The 6,689-nt window shown below is 38.6% G+C and overlaps 1 pseudogene; it reads right to left on the bottom strand.

Annotated features, from left to right (window-relative positions):
- LOC102867515 overlaps positions 1–4,077 on the bottom strand; it is a 27,191-nt pseudogene extending 23,114 nt beyond the window's left edge.
- Positions 4,078–6,689: the final 2,612 nt, after the last annotated feature.

The raw sequence follows: 6,689 nt of genomic DNA, 5'->3' as shown, positions 1-6,689 counted from the left end.
CTGTGGTATATTCACACAATGGAATACTACGCTGCTTTGAAAAACAAGGAACTCATGCAATATTATTCAAAATCGGTGACCCCCTTCTGTCTTTGTAATGACCGTTTGCACTCTTCCTGGATGATACATTTGACATCCTCCCATAACTCATCTGGTCTTCGCTCATTAGTGTTCAAGGCCTCAAACCTGTTCCTAAGATTATTCTGAAATTCAGGTGGGATGAAATCAAAGTCATATTTTAGCTCCTGTGGATTTGGCTTAAATAGAATGAAATAAAATTAATGTAGTCTGGGTGTACTCTATTGTGCATAAGGTTTCTGAAGGCCTTAGTCTAGAAACTAAGGTGCACCTATGGTCTTCGCAATTACTTGCTATACAGTAGAGAGTTGGACAATGACTAAGGATGGCAGAAGAAGAATTGATGCCTTTGAGTTGTGAAGCTGAAGAAGAGTGTTGAGCATGCTGTTGTCTGCCAGGAAAACAAACAGGTGTGTCCTTGAGAGGGTGAAACCAAGCTGCTCCTTGGAGGTGAAGATTTTGAAGCTCTGTTTCACATACTCTGGGCATGAGGCCAGGAGGGATCAGTCCTTGGAGAAAGACATGATTGGAAAGGTAGAGCGACAGCACAGCCCACAGGAGAGGAAGACCCAGATGAGACGGATTGATACAGTAACTAGGGCAATGAAGGTAGATGTGTCAGAAATGAAAGTGGCTCAGAATAGGCCAGAGTTCAGAGCTATTGTACCACTCGGTTCCTATGAGATGCAAGTGACCTGATGGCACATAACAACAACAACATTCTGTTTTACCTAAACAAAGGTATTTTTGTAAAGAGAGTTAAACCATCATTGTTCTGCTATATCTTATAGCAAAATAGATGAATAATTTTTTATACATTAATTAATCCAATAAGCATGCATTTAGCACAGCAACATACACAAGGAATATAAGTACCTGTCTAGACTTTGCGGGTATAGTGATAAGATAGATCTCACCATTATTTTTATAAAGTGATATTCTAGAGTTATATAGACTCTGTAGTGCCCCATGGGAGGACACTTTTAAATTTAGTTAAAGTTTTCAGGGTATACTTTAGAGTTAATATAACTTTTTTATAAATAAAATTTTTTCTTTTAATTGAGATTTTAATGAAAGTTTACAAATAAGTTAGATTTTCATTCATTCATTGTTGCACATATTTACCCTCTCTTTCCCTTCCCCCTGCCCCAGTTCACTTTAAAAAAAATTCATCCATTGTTGTACAATTACCACCCCTCACTCCTCCCCCAGTCCTCTTTGCAATATACCTCTTGTTCTGAACTGTTGTCTTACATATAATACATAATCATGTATTTTCTTTAAATAGTATATATATTCAATATGTATTCCTCTTAAACATATATATGTATATATTCATAGAATTCATAGAATTCCTTCTCCCACAGAGCAGCTAGTGTATTTGAACCACATGTTTATAGGATTATAGTGCATTTTCTTACCACTAAGCCACCGGAGCTCGCTAGATGTGTGTGTGTGTGTGTGTGTGTGTGTGTGTGTGTGTGTGTGTGTGTGTTTTCACAGCTATATGTGACACTAATGTGTCAAATGAGATAATTGTTATCCATGGTGGACAGTGTTTAGTGGAGCTTCCTGATTGAAACAAGCTTGGAAACAGGAGCAGCATCCACTTCCGAAATAGCTTGCCTCCAGAAACTTTATGAACTTGAAGAAATGATGAAAGTTAAACAAGTGTTCAGGTCCTAGGGTGGCTGTGAGTTGTCTATGACTCAACGGCAGTTAACAACTATATATGTATTCACAGATAGATAGATATTCATATATAGATAATCATAGATATTCACAGATAGATATATTCACAGATAGATATTGATAGATAGATATTCACAGATATATAGTTAGATATTCACAGTTATGTATGTTCATATATATATTTTCACAGATAGATATATTCATAGATACATATCTCTGTTCACAGATATATATATGTATGTATATATGTTCACAGCTATATATATATGTTCACAGCTATATCTATATTCACAGTTATATATATAAATATTCACAGCTATATATATATATATTCACAGCTAATATGTTTTTACAGCTGTACATATATTTTCACAGCTGTGTATTTATATGTTCACAGATATAGATATAGATTCATAGCTGTTTGTATAGTGTGTGTATACTCATAGATCATATAGATATATTTATAGCCAGTTATTCACATACCCTCCAGCAGTTTTAAGAGGCAGTAAAATATACAGGAAGAGATTGCCTATCCTTCTCCTGAATATATGTGTATCTCATTAGTGAGAAATTTCGTTTTCAAATAGTCATAATAGAAATATCACACATAATTCCCACAGAGATGTGGGAAATTATCTATTCAGATAACTAAAAAGTGATAGTAGAAAACACTTAACAGTAGGTCATTCCTAAACTCCAATACTAGCTCTATCATGTAGGTAAATCCCAGGAATAATTTTCATTTTCCTCATCAGTAAAATTAACATAATGGTAACTTGAAGAATTATTGCAATGATTATCAGAGGTAATTATGGAAAGTGTCTGACATGTTATAATCATTCATTAAAGTATAATTTTTCTCCTCTCCCTTATCACCACAGGAACATTACTCAGGCAGTTTTCTATGAGTGTTTCTTAGTAAGAAAAAGAAGATAAATTCTGTATGTCTTCCAGTCAACATCAAAAAACAGATTTTCACCACTGGGCCAATTGACAGCATCAGTAGGGATGGTGAAGAGACTGAGATAGTTAAAAGTTCTAGTTTGCTTGGCTCCACAGTCAACAGTCTTGGTACCAGCAGCCAGAAAACTAAGAGATGAATTGCATTGGGAAAGTCAGCTGTCAGGGACCTCTCCAGAGTGCTGAAGAACAACAATGTCAGGGTGAAGACTAAGGTGCACCTGATCTGGGCTATAGTCTTCACAATTGCATGCTGTGCATCAGAGAGCTGGACAGTGACTAGGGATGATAGAATTACAATTGATGCCTTTGAGCTGTGGTGCTGGAGCAGAGTGTTGAATATACCACAGACTGCTAGGAAAACAAACAGGTTTGTCCTGGAGAGGGTGAATCTGGGCTCCTCCTTGGAATCAAGGATTCTGAAGCTTCATCTGACATATTTTGCGCATGTTGTAAGGAGGAACTAGTCCTTGGAGAGGGACTTCATTTTTGGGAGAGTGGAGGGACAGTGCAGGAGAGGAAGACCCTCAATGAGATGGATCAATTTAGTGATTGGGTAGTCGGAGTAGGTGTGTCGGAGACAATGAGGTTGGCACGGGATAGGGCAGGGGTTAGGGCTCTCGGACATAAGGTCCCTATAAGTTGAAAGCGACTCAGTGACACATAACAACAACAACTGCCACTCTAGTTATGTTACACATCACATGATGTGCTGACCAACATAAAAAGGACTTACTTTCACTGTAAGCTTTTACAGCGTGCTTGTATAAATTGAGCAAGTCTCGAAGATATTAAGAGCTTTTGTTTGAATACCATTTGTAATTTTGGAGTTAAAAAATTCAGTCTTGTCTATATTGCTCTGACTCAGTGTCAAAGATATTGGTGCTGAAAATACCATTAAACTTTGATGGTTTGGGTGTTTTTTTTCTTGTGAAACTTAGGAAGTTGTTTTAGTTTTTTCTTGTAAAGGAAAAAATTAGCAAGCCTTAAGGCTTAAGAGCTTTCTTTTAGGATATGATTAAAAGAATAGCAATTAGGATAAAAGGGTTGATAAATGAAGAGATAAGGTGAAACCATAAACATAAACTTGCCAAAAGAAATTCATTAAGCCATTTAGGAATACTGGAAACAATTCAAAAAGATAAGTATTTTCTCAGTTTAAAATTGCAATGTTACTGGCTAACTGCTTCCACAAAGCTGTAGAAGTCAAATGGTCATGTAAAAGGACTGATATACTATAAGTGTTCAGTACATACCTGCGGAAGTAGTCTGGAGGCTCTTGTACCATGATGGGACTGTGAACTTGATTCTAGGGTGAACTTGATTCTGATTCATTTCCTTCCCCATTTTGTCACAATCTATAGTTACTGTTAAGGGCTAACCATCTGTTGCATTTTTCTATAGCACCCAGCAGTGGGCCGAGCACATCAATTTAAGTCACTTCAGTAACACATTGATAAGAAATTACTTTAAAATGGTCATTATTTTCCATTTCTTTTGCTTGTGATTCCAGAATTCCAAGTGTACTGGGTCTCTGTGGTGCACCTTCTCGTGGCATATTATAGTCCATGTGCATCATTTTGCTGAGAAACAGCTTGGCAACTTTCAGCAACTTTAGTGGCACATCAGCCTCATATCTGGAAAAGGATGTTTGAAAATCCTGAATGACATCAGTGGAAAATATTCTCTCTAAATAATAATTGTGTCTTCCTAGGTTCTTGTGACAGTAACCACCACTGGTTTTTGGTGTATGTGGTGGCATTGTTCTTATGTGCCATCGAGACACCTGTGATTTATAGCAACTCTTTGTACAACAGTCCTATACCATGCTCTATCCTGTGCTGATCTTACTGTCTCTGACACACCTACCCCATTACCCCAATCACTGAAGCAATCCATCTCATCGAGGGTCTTCCTCTCCTGCGCTGTCCTTCCCAAGCATGATATTCCTCTTCAAGGATTGGTCCTTCCTTGAAACATGTCCAAAGTATGTCAGATTAAACTTCAGATCCTTGCCTTCTAGGAGCAACCTGGCTTCACCCTCTACAGGACAAACCTGTATGTTCCCTTAGCAATCTGTGGTATATTCAATATTCTTCTCCAGCACCACCCCTCAAAGACATCAATTCTGCTTTGATCATCCCTAGTCATTGTCCAGCTCTATGATACATAGCAAGTAATTGCAAAGATCATGGCCTGGATCAAGCACACCTTAGTCTCCAAACTGACATCATTGCTCTTGAGTACTTTGAGGAGGTCTCTGACAGAAGACTTTCCCAGTGTAATTTGTCTTTTAATGTCCTGGTTGATTGTGGAGCCAAGCAAACTATAACTATTAACAATCTCAATCTCTTCACCATTTATCATGATGCTGCCAATTGATCCAGTGGTGAGAATCTTTGTTTTCTTGATGTTGAACTTCAATCCATATTGAAGGTGCAGTATTTAACCTTCTGCAGCAAGTGTTCCAGGTCCTCCTTAGTTTCAGCAAATAGGGTTGTGTCAACTATATAACACAGATTGTTCGTGAGTCTTCCTCCATAGAGCCTACCTCCTGGATAATCTGTCCTGCATATACGTTGAAAAGATATTGAGATAGGACACATCTCTGGCATACAACCTTCTCAGTTTTGAACCATGCAGTATTTCCTTGCTTTGTGCTGACGACTGCCTCCTGGTCCAAACATAGATTCCCGTAAGCACAATCAAGAGTTCTGGGATTCCTGTTCTTCTCAGAGTCAGCCACAGTTTGTTATGATCCACACAGTCAAACGCCTTTGCATAGTCAATGAAACACAGATAGAAATTCCTCTGGTACTCCCTGATTTCAGCCAAGATCCATTTAATATTAGCTATAATATCCCTTGTACCACAGCCTCTTCTAAACCCAGCCTGACTTCAGCCAGTCCTCTGCTGATGTGCTTTTCCAGCCATTTTTTTTATAATCTTCAGCAGAGTCTTGCTTGCATGTGATATCAGTAGTATTGTTCTATAATTTCCGCACACCGTTGGGTCATCTTTCTTTGGAATGAGAACAAATATAGATCTTTTCCAGTCAGTTTTCCAGGTGGTTGACCTCCAGATTTCATGGAACAACTTGGTGAACCCATCCAAGGCAGCATCCATTTGTGAAATATGTCAAATGGTATGCTGCCAATTCATGGGGCCTTGGGTTTTGCCAATTCATTCATGGAAGAGTGAACTTCTTCATCACCACAGGCTCTTGCTCATATATTGTTTAATGAAATTCTTTTGTGTCTTCTTATTCCTTTTGGTACAATAGCTCTTTCCATCTTCTTTTAATGCTTCCTGGATCATTTAATATGCTGCCAAAAGCAACCTTAAGTTGCAACTTAAGACTTGAATTTTGCACAATCAATGACTTATTAATTCCAAATACATTTTATAAGAAACATAAACGTGGGCTATACACAAGGATTTCACTTGATGGTGGTTGTTGTTGTTATTGTTGCTGTTATGTGCCGTCAAGTCGCTTGTGACTCATAGTGTCCCTATGTACAACAGCCCTACAGCCCTAAACTCTGGTCTGTCCTGTGCCAATTGCACTGTCTCCAATATACCCATCACGATTACCCCAGTCACTGAATCAATCCACCTCATGGGGGGTCTTCTCCCCCTGCACTGTTCCTCAACCCCCTCAAGCATGATGTCCTTCTCCAAGGACCTGTCCCTCCTTACAACATGTCCAAAGTATGTCAGACGAAGCTTCAGAATCCTTGCCTCCAAGGAGCCTCCCAGTTTACCCCTCTAGAGGATGAATCTGTTTCCTTAGCAGTTCATGGTACTCTCAATACTCTTCTCCAGCACCACAGCTCAAAGGCATCAATTCTCCTTCTATCATCCTTGGTCATTGTCCAACTCTCTGATGCATAACAAGTGATTGCAAAGACCATGGCCTGTATCATACACACCTTAGTCTCCAAACAGACACCATTGCT

The sequence above is a fragment of the Elephantulus edwardii genome, unplaced genomic scaffold (assembly GCF_000299155.1).
Source record: "Elephantulus edwardii isolate Elephantulus edwardi_28Jun2011 unplaced genomic scaffold, EleEdw1.0 scaffold00245, whole genome shotgun sequence".
NCBI classification, from domain to species: Eukaryota; Metazoa; Chordata; class Mammalia; order Macroscelidea; family Macroscelididae; genus Elephantulus; species Elephantulus edwardii.
The sequence above is the reverse complement of the archived record's forward strand: the minus strand, read 5'-3'. Positions and strand labels throughout refer to the sequence as shown.